General features: G+C 40.3%; 1 long non-coding RNA gene across 1 annotated transcript; it reads right to left on the bottom strand.

The window, feature by feature from the left end:
* Nucleotides 1-1,738: 1,738 nt before the first annotated feature.
* On the bottom strand, nt 1,739-12,744 carry LOC146761388 (uncharacterized). Its single transcript, XR_014943996.1, has 2 exons — nt 12,466-12,744; nt 1,739-2,860 (listed from the first exon to the last, which is right to left on the bottom strand). It is a non-coding gene; the product is annotated as an uncharacterized LOC146761388 (long non-coding RNA).
* Between the last annotated feature and the right edge of the window lie 6,353 nt (nt 12,745-19,097).

The raw sequence follows: 19,097 nt of genomic DNA, 5'->3' as shown, positions 1-19,097 counted from the left end.
GGAGTTTGATTAGCTCATCTCCAGAGGTTGAAGTCCCTTCCAACCCCTGTGATTCTGTGATTCTGTGAAATAAGAATGCAGCTGAAAGCTAACACACAGCTAGCTTACAAATATACTCAGAAATCCTTAGACGTATTTATTTTTTCAGTATCTTTATCAACACTCACTCAATTTTTGACACATCAAAGAAGCAGTATAGGCCTTTGCTCCCTATAGCTAAGTACTTCATAGTGTTTTGAACCACCAACCGATGTATTTGATGGTTGAACCAAAACTAGAGCCAGACACAAGTATCTTGAAGAATAATACCCATACAGATGAACTAGAAGAATTTGTCTGAAAAGAATAAAGTGTAGCTCAGATATTTGCAAAGTTGTTCATCTACAAAAGTAAGCTCAGATTCACGTACAGCGCAAGGGAATAGCACACGATTGGGTTGCAGTGAATGATGCATCAAGTGTGAGCTAATACTTCTGTAATTTTCTAAAACAACAGAAGCAAATTCTCAAATACTTTTCTAAGGTTTCCACTAGGACAGAAGGTGAATAATTCACTGCAATGAATGGAACTAACTGCTCCATTCTGCTGCTCATATACAAAGGTAAATATTTGAGGAACTGGGCTATTAGTTAAGGTAAATAGAGCCCTTTAGACTTCTGTGTGAAATAATGCAATTAATTGACAGTATTTGGAGTACATTGGCAAAAAGTCCAAAGGAGTGTAATGGTGAAAGTTTGGAAATACTCTGTGACTTTCTCTGAAGTACTGATCTTGAAGAACATAGAGCAAAAAAATGCTGTGTTCAAAGGACAAATTGCTTGTGCAAATTCAGCAAAGAAATGAGCTTAAGTATAAATGTTAGAAATTCAAATCTTAGTGTATCTCCCACCAGCTCTCATGAACTGCACTAACTAATGAATACTGACTGTCAAATACTCTGAAGATTGAATTGTCCTCATTAACAAAATAAATAAAAATAAGTCAGATGACCATTATTTTAAGTACCATTTTGAGGAAGGATGGAACTTTAGGAATAGAAGAGATGCCTGGAAGTCATACCCTGCTGAGAGCAGGACTAGCTTCAAAGCCGGATCATGTTGCATATGGTTTTGCCCAGCTGACTTCTGAAATCTGCAGGGACGGAGATTCCCCTTTCTCTCACTGGACAGTCTCTTCCAGCGCTGACCTGCTCTTGCCAGGAAGAATGCTGTTGTCCTTTCTGGTCAGAGTAATTGTGACCTTTGTCTCATGTCCTTTCGCTGAGCACTTCTAAGAAGGGCTTGGCTCTACTTTCCCTGTTGCTTTCCCCTTAGGTACTGAAAGTCTGCAGTTTGGTTCCCTTTGCCCTCTTATGTCTAGCCTAAGCTTCCTCTCTTGTATTCTGTCAGTAGACAGACGTTTACAAAGATGCTGTTTGTGAGAAATGAAGATGTATTTAAGCAAAAGCTACATTGCAGAGGAAACAAATAGAAAAAGGGGACTGATGAAAACATTGCAATAAGGAATTTCATATGAAATCTAAATGCAAGAAATGCATTGTTCAGGGAAACAGATGTATCAATACTTCACCTAAACAAAGCAGTCTTTTTATTTTAAAGGACCCCTTAAATATATAAAGCCATAACCTCCTGTTATGAGCCTCTGATATACTCGTGATACCTACCTTTGTAATAATTTAATGCTCACTGAGTCAATCTAACCGGAAAAAAAGAGAATCTATCTGAATGAAGCATTCCTGTTCTTTTTCAGTCATGAAAAGAAAGTTATTTTGTCTTTGAAACTGCATTTGAAACCAAACAGCTACTTTGTTTACTGTTGTGCTCTCGTCTCCTTTCCCATAAAGATATGAAGACATTAATTTAAGATCAGGGCTATGATAACTAGATGACTTCATGAATGCAATAGAGAATCAAATTTAATAGGGATGGGAATAAATGTCTAAATCAAGGCTGTTGTTTCCCTTAGACCAAGTAACCAGAATTAAATCAAGCATTTAGCTTCTTTTTCCTCTTTCTTGCACAGAGCAGCCCATCCTGCAGTAAGTCTCTAACATATTTTTTGCATGCCACTTTCAACAGAGTTAAAACCAATCTGCACAAATAAGAGCTTCCTGACCTTTCATGGCAAAGTCTCTAAAACAACAAAAAAGACTTTGTCTCTAGAAATGCATAGCGACTGCAATTTGTGCTGTTTTCACAATGCACTACAATAATTCAGAGCGAGTTTATATTTACAAATCTTCAACAGTGATCGATGTTCATTGCTGTTGGCCTTCAGGTAGGAAACAAGACTGGTGTGAATTTTACATTAACCTGCAATGTTTTACCCCATGCTGAATGGAATTTAAATTTAATACTTACTACATGTAAATAGAAAAAAGGAATGCTACATTATTACAAGTAGTAGAGTTCCTACTACTGCTTATGTTGTAGCAGTCCCTGGAAACAGCGGCACAGTAGATAAAAACTTAATGAACATAAACATCCTCACAACTTGCAGTATAGCGCTTCCACATGACACAGCCTTGGAATCGTAATGAACAAAAAGCTGTGAGCTTTGGTTTCTTGGATATTTACCGTGAGTTTTGGTCTCCTTTTCTGTACAGATGTTTGCATACCTCTCTTCATCAAGAAGAGCTCCTTCATCAGAGGCTTGTGCAGACCTTGAAACAGCAGTTTTTGTGCAGCTTTCAAGTTGTTTGCTTGCTTTTGTTCTGTTCTCCAATGAGAAATTGAATTTAGAGCGTACTGTTACCATCTAATAAAATTGGACTCACAGTCAGCAGAGTTATATGTCTTATACAAAATCATTCTGAAAACCCACAAACATCAGGCACCAGCTTTCCAGGACAAAAAGCATTCTGTGGAGAAAAGAAAAAGAGTTGAATAAAATGAACAGAAACGGATCCATCATTTCCAACTAGGCTGTACAGTTTGCCTTAAAAATTGTTACACAGCTGTAATTGTTGTGGGGCAGGAAGTGTGTACCATGGAGGGAGAAAACTTTAAACCCTTTGGAAATCATCCTGTCTTTCACAGAGGTTCCCCCAGTGCCCTAGGGCTGTAATGCAGTATTCTGATCCCAGGGGGAATTAGGAAAAACACCTGAGTTTAACATATGTGAAGGGTGGAAGGGTGGAAGCACTGTTCCATCTTTCCCTTTTTATCTCAGGCTCAGCTGCTGTAGATGGATGGCATCAACACACAGAGCTTCCTGAATAGCACTTGAGATTCAAGACATGAGAGCTGGAGCCAAATGAGGTAGATGTCATCAAGAGCAAGGCAGAATTCTGTTTCTTGAGGCTTACTCAAAGTACCTCACATAGGAAGAAGTCAAATTGTTATTTGGTGGTTATAAGATAAAGGTCCCTGGAGCCAAGCTGTGCTGCAATTGCAGTCACAGCTTTTCTACTCACAGGCCTGAGCCCAGCACGTCAGCAGGACCTCTAAGCACCAGAACACTTGAGGAGGACAAGGAGAGTGAGGAGGAACCTTTGGATGTCAAAGGGTTCAGCATAAGCTGAGTAAGTCAGACCCTCTGAGGTGCCTCAGGTAGTGGTTTCTGGCTTTGAATGAAGGAGCCCTGATAGTGCTGAGATTCTGAAGAGGCTCCACCTGGGAATCAGAAAGCTCCTGCTGTGCCAGTTCAAAACAAAGATGGTAAAAAAAAAAAAAAAAAGTTTGGATTTACGCAAAAGCTCCTCTTCAAATAATCAATGTTTGAAAGAATCAAACATTTCCCTGAATTCCCCTCAGACAGTCACATTCTGGATGAGTAATGAGAAATTAATCATCCTGTCAGAGTAAACGCTGTGAGACCTTTTAGTCATGCTCGCCCCTTCCTCCATAATAGATTTTTGTCATTCATTCAGCTAAGTCTCCCTGAAGGCAGCCCCACATCCCAGTTCCAGCCTTTGATGGGGTCTCTTTTCCAGCTGAGCCCCCTCCCCAGCTCCCTGGCTTGTCAGACATTCATCAGGCATTGCAGGGGCCCGGCCCACCGTGCCCACCTCACCTCTGCTGCCTGCACCCCACAGCACTGTGCTTTTGCTCTGTGAAGTCAGGCTGATCCTCTTCTTCCTGCATCTGATACCCTGCATTTTCCTGACACAGGCAGCTGAAGCTGGTGCATCTAGGGGGGAGCTCAGTTGTTTAGCTATATAAATACAAAACTAGCAGAATATTACAAGATTGGGGGATTAACAAACAAATGTTCTCCCAATCATGAATTCATTTACATCAGGCATATTTTTGCTACAGTTGATCTAACAGTCTAATTAAAAATATAAAGAAGAAAAAGGAAGAAGCAATATGTGTTTACTATCTTTCTGAATGCTTTTTCCTTGCTTATAAAGCATCGTGCCAGATAAAAGAACCCTGAGTTTTTTCAGTTGTTCTGATACAAAATCTGTATGGGGTTTTATCTCCAAGGAACACATCCCATGTTATATCTTTGATGTACTATTCTTTAGTTTGTTTTTGCACAAACAGCAGCTCAGCAGAATGTTAATCTGTGCATTATTGTTTTTTCATTTCTCTGCATCACACATGTGATATCCACACACTTACAAACACTTCAATTTGAGTGGATTCATTCTTTCATTATCAGCTTATTTGGAAGTGAATTTGGGTAAACTGCTGAGGTGCACAGACTCTTAGTTGCAGTGACACAGACAGACCTGAAAGGTTAACAGGTTAACCCCTGAACCTTTGATGGGGTAACACAGGAGAAAGAAGAGTTACAAAAGAAAGAACTTCTGAATTCAAAAAAATACAATCTTGGCAGAGAGACACTAGTTGTTAACCTTGGAAGTGTTGGTAGGGGGACAGAAGAAATAGTTTTTCCCTTCCAATCTTCTGTAAGCTTTCATATCAGTGGAACACGCACATTGGGAGTGGACTGTTATGTTTGTATATAAATTTGTACCTGAAAAGGGCTACATATTTGAGATGATCTTCATGTGTATTTCAGAAATGGCCTCACTGGCACCATGTTGGCATTTGTCAACATCCTCTTTTATATCACCGTGTCAAGTCAGAAAGATGCACTTTTAAGTGTCTGTCTCTGTTTTCAAAGCGTCAGACAAAGACTGTTTCTCTGGGTGGACCAAAGATATTTCTGAGTTCCCAGTTGTCCAGGTGCATTCTTCAGCTGTGTCACAACCTCTTACCAGATCAAATTTTTGGAGCCTGGGGAGTTATCTGTGCATGGGTTCATAAGCTAAGAACAAGAGACACACAAAGTGAGGACACTGACTGGAATGGCTGAGAGACCAGGACAGAGAAGCATGCCATGAAGCACACTCATCTTTTCATCTAACTGCAGCTTTTGTGTTCCGGCCTTGCTAATGATTCAAGACAGGTTAAATCATGTTCTCAACAAGTTCAAGACAAATTTGGAATGAAGAGCAAAGGTTTGGTTTAAATCTAATATTAAGAAAATAAGATGTAATAGCTTAATTTGGATTAGTCAAATAGTAGGTTAATTCCTGTTTCATTCAGAACCAATTAAAGAGTTGCATAGAAGTTTAATGTATCTTTATCTCTGGCCATTCATAAAATCAGCATTGGTTCAGACTGGTCAGGTGAAGTATAAGAATTATTCCATGGAGATGTGTGTCTACTGTAACAGTAGATCTTTGGAAATGGCATTTTTTGAAGTCAAGTGAAAGCATGATAGGTGCTAGAGATCAATCTTTGTGAACCAGAACAAACACAAAGGTGGGGGGTGGGGGTATCAGTGTTATGAAAGAAAACTGTACATCTCTGTGGTCTGCCTGGAAATTCAGCCTTAATGCATACAAATGCAATTTGTTACAAATAATGAATTTGATAAATATTTTTAAATGAAATTTTGAAGATGATTTTTGCAATGCTAGTTCATGAACTGTGGCTATATTAGAAGCTGCCACTGAAATTCTGGAAGAGAACAGATTAAAACCCTATCTATCTTGCTCCTAATTGCAGTGTAAAACACTGATGGCTATTTATAGATGCCAGGCTGAAGAAGATAGGACATTCAGATCTCTAAAGAGTAATGATGGAATGCCACATGGTCTTCATTTTGCCTCTGTCCAAAGTATAAATAGAAAACAGCGTCTGTTCCACTGGAAACCAAAGGCTGCTCTTTTAATATTGGCTGATGTGACATATGCTCCAATATGCTCTGCAGTTCCCCTGCTAAGACATTGCAGCAGTTATCGGTGAAATACTTGTTTTTCTGAAGTGCTAATTCCGATCACGGCTTAGAAAGAGTTTACTCTGTTAAAATACCACAACTGCTTGTGAGACATGGATTTTTTTGTTTATTTGTTTTAGATTGTAAAATAATGATGAAGAATAACTTAGCACTTTATTTACTTACTTTCTCTTCAAGGTGTGATGTCTGAAAACATGGGGAGTTGTACCCGTATTGGAAATATTCCCTCAGAGATGGCAGCAGTATAAGCAGTACCTGTCTACTTGCATTTAGTTTAATTGGGATGGTTAAATAGGGTTGGGATGGTTTAATTGGGATGGTTTAATTGGGAATAGTTAAAAGGGATGGCTATAGTCAGGTCTTATTACAAAAATAAAAGAGAAACCAACAACAACAAAGAAAAGCAAACAAAGAAATAAAAAATAACAGTACTTTGAAAGGGAATATTTACTCTAATTTTGGAGATATTTATTTCATGAGGGGGAGAGGCAAAGCTTCCAGATTTCCTCCTAGAAAGAACTGAAAGTGAGAAGACTTGCAGTAATCTTTCTTGATAGCGGTGCAGAATAAAAATGATGAGTACAAACTTCAGTGGCAATGTCCTTATTCCCGTAAGAAACAACCACAAATACCTCCACCGATTAATATTCAGCTATGCTAATGGATCAAAGGAGGTGACTGAGATGTGTAGTATTCTGAAAATCACAGAAATCAATGGATATCAGAAGTTCTATTCTTCCAGATTTTCAAGTGGGAATCTGACAGTTTGGTTAATTTATTTTCTTCTCTAATTTGCAAAACTAGCTCTTGCAAACAAAGCTGCTTGGCCCAATGTCGTCAGCAAATTATCTCAAGTACATCTTGAGCAGTTGTGCATATTTCAGCACAATTTTTCTTTGACATGAATCTGCAAGAAGAGACTTCTTCTGAGAGCTGTTCTTTAACAGGCACTAAAATATCTCTTGAAATAGAGGCAGACTTTTAGCCCAAGAGAAGTTCCTTTCAAAATGGTGCTAGAGGATTGCTACTGAGAGCAGGAAGAGGGGAGGCAACGTACACCTGGGAAACGTTAATGCACGTCTCTGCTCTGGAGTATTTTGAGAAGGATTTGCTTGCTCGTTTAAGCAGATCTTTTTCTCCAAGTATTCCAGAGATAATATTGTTTTTAAACACTTTCTCGTCAAGTATTTCTCTCTGTTTAGCCATTATTTCAACATAGTCACACGGCTGCATATAGCATTACCAGAGAACACAGCTGATTGTTATTTGTGGTTTTAACAAGTTGAAGAGTAATTACACAAGAGATTTAAATCATTCCTAAGCGAACTCCATAATATCCCTCACTTATGTAGCAACCAATATGTTTTCAATCCAGAATATTCTGAAATCATCAGTATCTGATGTTTGAGGACACTTAATTTCATTTTCATGACAGATGGCTGTTTGAATGAAGGGGTAGCCGAGAGTGGGTAGTGGTATGTTGTTTTTGTTGTGGTAGTTTTAGTTGAGGGGGGGGCTTAGTGTGGGCTTTAAAGAAATATGACACATCTGGTAGAAACTGACAACTGAATTCCTTGTAGCTCACTTGAAAAAGGTTAATGTTATCAGAGTCATTGTCACCCTGCCCAAATAGGAAGAAGAGACACAAGACTTAGAGTGGTCAGGTGCTAGAGTGGCTGCCCAGGGAGGTGGAGGAGTCGCTGTCCCTGGCAGTGCTCAATAGGCATATGAATGAGGAACTACGAGATACGGTTTAGTGGCTTGTGGTAGCAGTGGTAATGGGAGGACCGTTTGACTAGATCATCTTGTAGGTCCTCTCCAACCTTGATTTCCAAGTTTCCAACCTGATTTCCAAGCTTATATATGATTAGATTAGCAATTGTTTCTGCACTTCATTGACTTCTTTTTGAATGCCAGAACAAGTACCCAGAGATCCAAAAAAGCTACAGGAGTTGCTGTGTCTGTGGACACTTGATCCTGCCTATTGCCATGGAAGGCTACACAAAGCCAAGGCTTCCCCCTTCAGTTCTCCTCCTATGGGTGCTCAACGTAAGCATGGCTGTTTCTGGGAAAGTATAGAAACAGACATTACTGCTCCCCTGCCTTCCTGCTACCACAGACAGCCCCAAAGCCCTCTGAAAAGCAAGGGCTTGTCATGCCTTCATTCATCAATAATGACAAGGAAGTCCTGCTTGCCATTAAAGAACCTTTTTTATATTCTCGCTGGGCTGTAACAAGCATTTCAACTGTTCGTTTATGTTAACGTTGCAAGATAGGGTGTAACCTGGAGACTAACTAATTAAATGCTCTTTGATTTTGAGTGAAGTGTTTGGTGCAGTTTAGACAACAGAGTCTAATTAGCGCTGGATGTTTAATGGAACTCAAGACCCATGAAAAGCAAAAGGTGCTGAGATAAAGTCAGCAAGAGAGATGCGAAGATAAATGAGAGTAAAATAAACAAAGTAAAATAACCCTTTGCTGTGTTAGAAAAATCATTCCCACAGAACAATCCTATTTTAATTATGGAAAATTGATAAAATCTCAACAACTCAAATGTCCAGCTGCCCAAGGGAATATATTGGAAAGCTATCCAAAACACATGATGTCAGCATGCAACAGATTAGAAGTCTCACACTATCTCAGTGCATTTAATTTCTTCCAGGCAAACAATCTCCCTCAGTATTCTTAAAAGGGAATAAATACTCAGTTTGAGTTGCTTTGTGTATTATGATTCAGGGCATCTCAGCAGGAAATCAAATGCTTGCTACACAGCAGCACCTTTTTCTGACAGTAAATGCAGCCAGTTGGTGGTCTTCCTTGCTGAGAAAAACAGGTATCTGACTTTCTACCTGTGTGCAGTTAAATCTTTAAAGTAATTGAATAAATAATCTCAGATGAGTCTAAAGTGTAGCTTGAAAACAATGAACTCTCCTCTCCAGGAGGGGATTAAGCTGAATTGTTTGGGAGTAAGAAAGTCTGGGTTGCCTCCCCAGCTCTGCCACTACTATCTTCTGCTGAAGACCTGGGAGCAAGATATGCCAAAATCAGCACAAAAAGCCACAGCCAATCCAATTTTCCAGCACCTCAGGTTCCCAGGCACCACAGAGATAGTAGTCATGACCTCTTTACGCAGTGAGTTCATTTTTGTTTTAGTTTTTGTTCAGTTTTGCTTTGGTGGAGGAGCTGTGTTTTCTTTTTCTCTTCTTTTAGGGCTTTTCAGTGTTTTTTTTCCCCAATTTATTTCTTCTGATTGGAAGAAAAATCAGCAGTGAGGTTGGGAGGCTGGCAATACATTATATGTTTACACTACCAACATCAGTCCTTGAATAGAAGCAATTAAAAAAACCCAAAACAATGCAGGGTAATTGTAGTACAACCACAGTTGCATTGATCCGACACCAGCAGCATGTCAGTAAGTGTGGAATTCAGCAACTGCTTTCTAAGAAATAACATTTGTATGGTGATCTGCAGCACCCTATCTGGTGGCATATTGTTCTCCATGGCCTTCCTTTGACTCAGAGCATAGAAAGCAGAATGAGGCATATGCCAAGCTGGACACCTGTGTGCAGGGGGCCATGCTTGTTGGAAAAGGCCTCAGTATGGTATGGCCAAGGTTGCTAGGCAGAACTGGCCCTCCATTCCCAGGAGTGAGCTGCTCCAGTTGCTGAGAAACCTGCAGCAGGGTTTCAGAGCTTAGCCTCACATGTGCTTGTACAAAGACTATGTCCCAACTCCAGTGTTCATGACCCTGGCCTCAGCTCCAATGTGTTGCAACCAGAACCTCTGGCACACCAAAGATCATCATGCCAAAATAAGGACAACTTTTTTTCTGCTGCACTGTGGATGTGTTTTCCTTCATGGGCTTCAGGTAAGCTGCTTCTCTGTGTTTGGACTGGCACCTTACGCTGTTACTGTGAAAGCCAACATCAAGCATTTGCTGAGCTGCCTTCTTATATCGCTGTCTGAAGCAAAGCCTGAGTCACAACATCTGCAAGCCAGCATTTTGAAGTCACCAAGCTGCATATCCTTTGGCCATTGGTACAGAAATGACTGACTGCCTCACAGCCCACCATAGGCAACTTTTACAATCTGATTTCCATGCACGTCATGTCGAGATGTGTGCAGATTTCCATCTGTGAAAGAGGCAAAAAAGATTGCTGGGATATTTTTGGAAGATTTTGTCAGATTTAGAAAGTCAGTTTTGTTTACATCTGCACTTTGTCTACAGGCATGGAACGTGGAATTCAGTTCAGCCCACTTCAAAGCCAGGGCATGAACTAACAGTTTACAGACTGGACATCTGTAAGGAAATGAAAGGCTAGCATATGTTAAATGAAACATACATATCATTGGTGCTACAAATGAGAAGCTTGGCATGCATAGAGTGTGCTTATATTTGTGTTTCAGTTTGTATCAGGAGTGTTCAGACTGAAGCAACTTGTACAGCTTATGATTTTAATTAACATGACTATTTAGTAATTGCTTGGCGGGCAGCACAGCACACCCTTGAAATGAAGGAGCTCGTTTCATTCTGTTTCATACTGAACCGAAATAGGTGCTCCAGAAATATGTGTAATGTGCTTTATTTGCTTACTGGAGTTCAGCCTAGGGGGTTAAAATGGATCTGGTACTGACTTGGGTATGGTCCATTAGTTGGGTCTGTACTATACCACTGAATGTTTCTCTCTGCAGACATCTTTCTGGTGGGTAAGGCTGCTATCTAATGCAGCTGTAGGCTCAGTGGTTTTTCTCTCAGACAGTATTTTCACTTTCTGCACTCATCAGACTTGAAGCTACTACCATTGCAGAGAACACCAATTCAGCAGTTACAGCAGCAGGGTTTCATATGGAATGGTACAGAACACAACGTGGCACCATATGTTCCTGCCCTTCAGCGTCTCACAAGTATCAGTTAATTCTAGAAGGCATCAACACAGAAGCAAATGCTAATTAGAGACCTAGAGAAAGGCATGATATTAGCAGTCTAAATATTGGGGATAATTCATGCTATGTTTAGATGTACACGAAGGAGGACAAACTGAAGGTCATTTCACATTTAAGTAAAAAAGTGGTGATAGAATTCAGCCCTCTGCTTCCCCTCAGCTTGCTATGCTAAAGATTGCATGGTCAGAGCTAAATCACAGGAGATTTGGAAAAGAAGCTCATATTCAGTGCAGTGAACCGTAAATCAGTGAAGATTCTCACATTAGGGGCTCATGAGCGAAACACTGAGCTGGAAGGAAGATATCTTCCCTCTGGAGTTTTGGGAATGAAAAAGAGCTTCATAATGTCTCTGCAACATAAATAACACGTTAAGAAAAATAACTTCTCTGAAAGTGTGTATTTATGTAATTCCAATTATTTGGGAGAATATACCGTTCTTTGTAAGTACACTAAATTTTGACTCAGATTTACCAGTCTTATAGGTTATTCATTCATAACTGCAAAACTTCTGTGACCACAAGGAAGAAGGATCTGATTTTAGGCTTAAGTGACCTTATGTTAAGTGGATAAATGACAAAAGAAAAGAGCAGAATTTGCTGATTTTCTTAAAGACTCTGAAGTACAGTGACTTGATGACAGGATCATACCACCAGCAGGAGAGTGGAAGTTGCAGTTGGGTCTCTGCCTATGTAAGTCTGCAGTGAATGTAAACAACATAAGGTTGTTTACTACATTAGGACTAGAGGGAATAGTTTCAAGCTGCAGCAGGGGAGATTCAGGCTGGACATTAGGAAATATTACTTCTCAGAAAGGGTGGTCATGCACTGGAATGGGCTGCCCAGGGAGATGGTGGAGTCACCGACCCTGGGGGTGATCCCTTAGGTCTTTTCCAACCTTGGTGATTCTATGATTCTAAGGTGCAAAAACAAAGTGCAGCTTTAGGAGTTTGGGTGTACAAAATTGTTCAAAGATCCCAGGCTCCCAGACAGAGCACTAGAACACCAGCAGTAACATCCTCTCTAATTTCTGCAGTTGATTAAAAGAAAACAAAACAACAACAACAACAACAACAAACCAACGAAACCAAAACCAAACACAAACATAACTGCAAGTCTGCATTTTGAAAGGCAGTAAGATGAAGAATGATAAGAGTGCTTGAAGTCATGGAAGTCCTAAGTGATCATATCTTATCAAAATCTCTTGAGAACTTCAATCCTGTCAATTGCAACCTGTCAGGCCACTTCTACTGAAATACACAAAGCAAACATAATTCATATCCTGTTAACAAAAACAACAACAACAAAAGAGTAAAAAAATACCTACTGAATTTCCAGCTCCATTTGCAGAATTCAGCAGTTTTCTTTTTCTTCAATGCCAGTGAAGTCTGTAGAGACAATACAAGTGTTTCTCTTGGAGCAGGAAGTTGTGCCACTGGTGGCATGTCCTTGTCCATCAGCTCTCCTTTGTTTTCTGAAGTGGGTTAATACAGTACTTTAATTTTCTGTTTTTTCTCTGTCTGTGAATCTTTGTTGATGCTAGAGGGGAAATGCTGAAGAGCTAGTTCAAGCTGAGAAGATGAGAAATGCTGAAAACTTTAAGACTGGTTTTCATGAAAGATTAAATAAAAACAACTGGAACAACAAGACTACTGCTAGGTCTGCATTTCATCTGCTATTGACATGGATTAGTGCTGAGAATGAAGAAATTAAATGGATGAAGCTCAGAAATGTAGACAGGACCCTGGAACGCTGCTTGTGTAATTAGTTCAAATGAAACATGAGTTAATATCTGGTGCTGTGTGTTGTTTTTGAAGTCACAGCTGCTGCCTTATGAGGAGGGAGGTGAAGAAAGAGAGAATTAAGTATTGTTGTTTGTGCTTAACTTTCTGCAATAACACCAGGACTGTGAAATCGAATCCCAGCCCTAAAGCATGGCCTTTTCACTGCCCATCTATTCATATTATTTCAAAGACTGGGAATGGCACAAGGTCACCAAATCTCAAAAGGTATACAGAAAGCCCTTTAAGACCTTAAGAGAGAGAAAACACCGAGGTTTAGGTGCATCAAGTAGAGTATTCCCAAAGAATGCATCACTTCCCAGTTCTAAAATACTGAAAGCCACATGAGCCCGTTTGATTCCTAGATAAAAACTGAGGAATATTACCTGAACAAATACATAGCCACTATAACCAAAATGGAATACAATTTCTGTTGATTTTTGTTGTTGTTGTTGCTGCTGTTGTTGGTTGCTTGGTTATTCTGGGCTTTCTTTGAGCGTGCTTTCTTGCTTTTCTCAATCCAGTGGCTTTTTGAAGACTTCACACCTCAAATCATCTAACTGAAAGACACACACAGCCTCATTGTGTCTAATTGTTGCCAATGGCAGTTTTACTGTTCACCCTAGACATCCAGGACTAATTTTCTTCCTTCTAAGTCATTTCCTTTGATCCAAGGACTCTAAAATTCCCTACACTAAGATTTATTGGTCTTCCGAAAAGGCAGATAATCTTCAGCAGTTTATTGACCACAGCCTTACTGTCCAGAAGAGAAGTGAATAGTCACAAAATGTCCAGATTTCACCTTCTCTTTTATTCATGGCCCAGCACAAAAGAAATGCCGAAAACTTTGGGGAAGGTTGAGCAAATTAGGCTTAGAGGTAGTTCTGCACAACATATGAAAACAAATCTAGGAGAGAGTAACACATACTGACCATGCAGTACAAAACAATGCAGATGCTCACAGTAATGTATTTCTGTGTTCTGTGTTTTGTCTTTGGAGGAAGACACTGGTTGTTCTTGAATGTTAGACAGCTCTTAAGCAATGAACACTAAAAATTTATTTGTGAGGATATCCTGCCCTGAGGAAGGTGAAATTCAATAGGAAGTAAGCATTTCATATTCTTTTCTTTCTGAAAAGACTGAGTTATTTATGGTAGAAACTCTGAAATGCTTAATCCCGACTAAGACGAGACTATCATATTTGACGAATGTCTGAAATGTTAAGAAATGGCACGAGTGGATTACTTGTCCATCAAAACTCTTAAGGTATTCTTCAGCCTTCAGTCTCACGGGAGAGTTTGTTAGAAAGGAGAGTAATGCCCCTCTGATCTGACTGACAGCTGGAAATGCAGCAGCAATTTTCCTGTCTAATTCAGACGGCTGCATGATAAACACTGTTTTAAAGTGAAATCTTTGCGTTAAATTCAGGATTACTGACCAAAGGAAACATGGTAGGCCCTACCATTTTTTTATTTTTTTTTTTAACAATTCTATGTCTCACAACAACTCAAAGCAAAAGTTTGATTGATCTTGTTTCATGAACATGCTGCAGTTTGTATTTGTCCAACATTTGTACGGTCCAACTGAAAACAGAATTGGAATTTGTATCCAAACAACAGTCCTAGCAATCCTAGCGAAGATATAGATGCCAGAGATAGGGGATAAGCCCACAAAGCATGGTTAATAGGGCCCTGTCTGGAACTTCTAATCTTCCTGGCATGAGGACAGGAGAGATGAGGGTGTGACTGGAAGGTGTGAAGTACTGCAGAGAAAGCTACTGAGGTGAGCTGCAGGCAGAAGGAGGAGGATGGGTACAGCAGGAACAAACCTCTGGTCCTGTGGAGTTAATGGGCCTCAGCAGCACCTGGGGCACTGGGGCAAGCTGGGACAGCAGTGGTGGGTACAGGCACTGGCAGAAGACCATGTGTGCATGGACAGGCAAGGAGAAAATACAGTGCACACAAATCAAACCATTTTGTCTTAAGTGGCCTCGATTTTCACAATCCAAAACAGAAACTCCATCTGCTCTGACTTATTTGCGATGTTGCAGGCTAGCATAAAAATGTATAAGTCTTTTATGCATAAAACATAAAGGATTAGCATAAATTAACATCTGAACTTCAACATTCCTTCATAGCTGACTGTATTTCTGTTCTGGATTTGAAAGAAAAAAAACTAAACAACACTCTTTGTTTTAAGCCAAACTGTACTCCCTTAAAGGGTTTCTTACAGAATAAGTCTTGCTGACTCATCTGCCCCAAATCTCTGTGGCCTGAAGTAGATTAACTTTCCATTATGACATTAACTGCCATTATGTCTGCACTTACTGAATTTCCTAGAAACTTTTAAGTGCTTAAAAAAAGAAACGGTAAGTAGGAAACCTCCTACCTCTGATCTTGGATTAACAGATTTTGGGGGGAATATGATGGAAAATGGACAGCAGGCTGAGCTTGTCTATCAACGTACATGGGGTTTTATTTCCCTGGCTTTTAATTTGTTACAAACTTTGGTACACAATAGTTGCCATTAATTTAGGCATTCACAAATGGATGCGCACTTCTAATAGTCGAATGAATAATTGTCAGCCTTCCTGAGAGCACATAGGCGAGGGTGCGGTAGCCAGGATATGATAACATAGACTGGTAACAACTGTTTGTCAGTGGGCTGCCAACAAACCCTTCAGCCTGACACAGCAGAGACTCCACTGGTGTGTGTGATGAGAGTGGCAGTGCGTGAAGTGGACTGGAACCAGAACGGCTGCCTATGTTTTGTAGAAATCAGAAGTAGCGTGGCAGACTGAAAACATTATGAGGCGTAATGATCATAACGCAGCTTTGAGGAACAGCTCTAAGAAATAAAATTCTCCTCAGACAATTAACACGTCCAGTTCTTGGATTGTTGCTCACAAATACTCAGCGCAAAGCAGCTGTAACGAGAGCCCACACACTGCCATTATCATGGATAGACAAACTGGGGAAAACTGTTGTTTTTTTTCATTCTTGCCCTACCGGGGTTGTATGGTCTAGCACAGAGTAGAGCATATATAACACCATGCCACAGAGGTCTGGCTCCAAACTACAAGGAGAATTCCAATAAAAACATAAAATGCCTGCACAGTCATTTTCTTGAGGTCACAAATGATCACTCTGCTTGATGTGAAGACTTAATGCAGAGCCTCAAATCCTGGGGAAGGGAAAAATGGAGGTTACATAAAGTTATTGCTGTAATTGGCCTCTGAAAACAGATCCTGATTCTGTTTTTGCTTTTCAGTAATGATCTTTGATTGAGTTACTGCATGGTTTTGGTTTCTTTGCAGTGACTATGCCATGATGGAGGAAAACAAGCACTGAGGAGCATGGGCTGGTGGAGAAGGAAGAAGGAATGGAGCTAAGCTGGTGGTGACCCTGCCATTCCTTCCCTGTCCCCTGCCCACCTCCTCCTCTCACAGAGAGGGAGATGGAGCAGCCATGATAACATTTAACTTCTAGGATTTAATGAGATCATAGCTCCATAGACAGGAGTCTTCACTACAGGTACATATTGAAGCATAGCGTCAGGAAGCCAAAAGCTGTGCTCTAAAGCTTAGCTCTCACTAATTTCAAAGAGCATCAAGCAGCCACATATTTGAGGACCTGGTCCAAACTGCCTTATGACATGGACCACAGCATAAGATGGAGCCAAAGCCTAGGACTGTGCTGTTTTAAGCAGTGACTGTTTTAGTATACCAAAAAAGGACTGCTACTAACTAATTACTTCATAGTTGCTTATAATGAATCCACATCCTTTTTGCCTTATGCCAGATAAAAGCTCTGCCATAAAGCACAAAATTATGGAAATGCAGTTGGGTTTGCAAAGGGACATCCTGAAATGAAGCTTCAAGCTTTACAGTGTTGTACCTCAAGTATAATGCCCGGGCAGGCTGAAGTGGCAATGAAACACGTTATGAATTCTACTGGGCTCCAGCCATCACAGGGGACAAGATGTGATTTGTTAACATCTGCAGGAGCTGCTGTGGGAGAAACATGTCTGTGAGCTGTGCTCATACAGAAAGTTGGCAGAACTCCTGTCTCAGCAAAACCGCTTGAGAATAGAGTTTATCATAAGCTGCTGATGTTATATGCTATCATACCAAGGCACTGAAAGCCATTCATTTCTTCTTGAGAACAACTGCGGGAGATGCACCCGATGGCTGGACAGCCTTGCTGTGTAGGAGGGAAAAAGTCATGTGCCTCTTTGTCAGGAACACAGAAGTAATTATTTGCACTTGTTCATTCTGGAGGAGAAAAACTGATTGTGAAATAACGAAACTAACGCATTTTAAATACTTGATCCTCTGCAGCCAGAAAAAACGCTATTGCAAAAGCAGTTTCCAGTAGCTGAGATTTGTGAAAGACATTCAAGCCCTTTGTGAGAAAGTCCTTGGATTTACGCATCTCATCTTTTTCTTTAGTGAAAGAATAAGTAAGAACATTGCCTATTTAGCTGGATCTACATGCTTAGTAAAAACTTTATAGGTTTTTCAACTGGCTATTAGATTCAGAATGAACCCATTTAGGCATTGTTATTCTTCCCTTATCCTTGGCTGAAATACTGCATTTTGTTAATGCACGTGGCTGTTTGATAGGGTCACCACAACACTGAAAGAATAATTGTCAGAAACAGGGTGAATTATTTTCTCTGTGGTTTACTGTCACCATTACTGTTCTGAGAAGTGTATCAAACAAAGTTACCTAAATTGCTTCTGAGAACCTCATTGGAATGTGATGGATTTCTACAATTTAGCTGGCAGAACAGATTGCCTTGTGCTCCTAACACACTGCTGTGCTTCCTCCACCACTCAACTCTATAGACATCAGTTTTAATAAAGAGTTACAGTTGGGCTGCTTTGCCTTCATCACGGTCTAGAAATGGGCCCGTCAAGCACACTTGAAGTGATTTCTAGGTTTTTTTCTCAATAATTTTCCAGATCGAGAATAAAGATTATGCAGATGATTACTGCAATTTTCTAAAAATGCTTTATAGTAACCCTCTGGAAGGGTTAAAATCGAATGAAAACAAAGGTATGTGAACAAAGTATACAAGTTAATTAAGTCCTGCAGTAAAAACTTGAAGAATATTCCCTCTGGGATGCAGTCATGTAAAAACGACTTTTGATTTTTACTGAATATCTTCTCTCAATATCCTGCCACATCCGCTCTCATTTGACTTGAGCACCTTTTAATGCCTTTTCCCCTTGAGATGCACCGTGTACGGATGCCATCTAAAAGTCTCCTTTCAGAGGGAGCAGAACCACATCTCATGACTGGAAAGGGACGTCTTCAGCGATCCTACCAGACCTGCACAGCCCTGCTCTCCCCACACTCAGTCACACGGGCTTCCTCTGAATTCGTTCCGCTGTTGTACAACATGTAACTTACTGTTGGTATTCAGAGAGGTAAGCTGACAGGCAGCCGCATGGAAGGGTGATATTTCTCCTCTGACAACACCGGGTGGAGTCCAGCACAGGAAACAACGTGGTATCATGAGATGTTTTTGCTGAATATGACGACTTCAGTTAAGTATCTTCCAGGCTCTTTTGGCTTTAAATCTGAATTTACCAAATGCAGCAGGGATACGACATTGACCCTTCACCTGTCAGTAATACATTTTTTTTTATCTTTTAATAACATACAGCATTGCCATGCTGCGATTTCAGGAAGCTCTTTGAGTAAACAAATCATATTCATTGCCTAGAGGTTAACGCGGCTTCCCGGAGTCTACACAGATTACAGATAAGCTAAAAAATAGGGTGGGAGAAGTTCTCAGCAGCAGCATTTAAGGGTACAAACACATGCTGGTTAGTACTAAGATTTAGAACTGTTTTGCTTTTTTCAAGGTTCAGTTGTTTATAGAATTTCTAGCACTGATTTCTTGACACCATTTGATCCAAACAGGGCAGGGTCACAGCGCATGGAAAGCAATCCCCTACAAATTCTGATTCCTTCTCTTTCCATCAGGAGATAGGAGGAGGTACACAGACCCAGCAGCAGCAGCAGCACCTCTCCCCATCCTGTGTCAGACACGCTGTAGCACTGACAGCTTTTGGTCCGGGCTGATTCTACGCTGCCGTGGGCAATCAGAATGAAAATTAGCCTTTTTCAGTTGAATTAATTGTCTCTATTTATTCTGCCTCCAATTC

Source organism: Coturnix japonica, chromosome 3, assembly GCF_054131305.1.
Source record: "Coturnix japonica strain WE chromosome 3, WE-NBRP24, whole genome shotgun sequence".
Taxonomy (NCBI): domain Eukaryota; kingdom Metazoa; phylum Chordata; class Aves; order Galliformes; family Phasianidae; genus Coturnix; species Coturnix japonica.
This window is presented reverse-complemented; position numbering and strand designations above follow the sequence as displayed.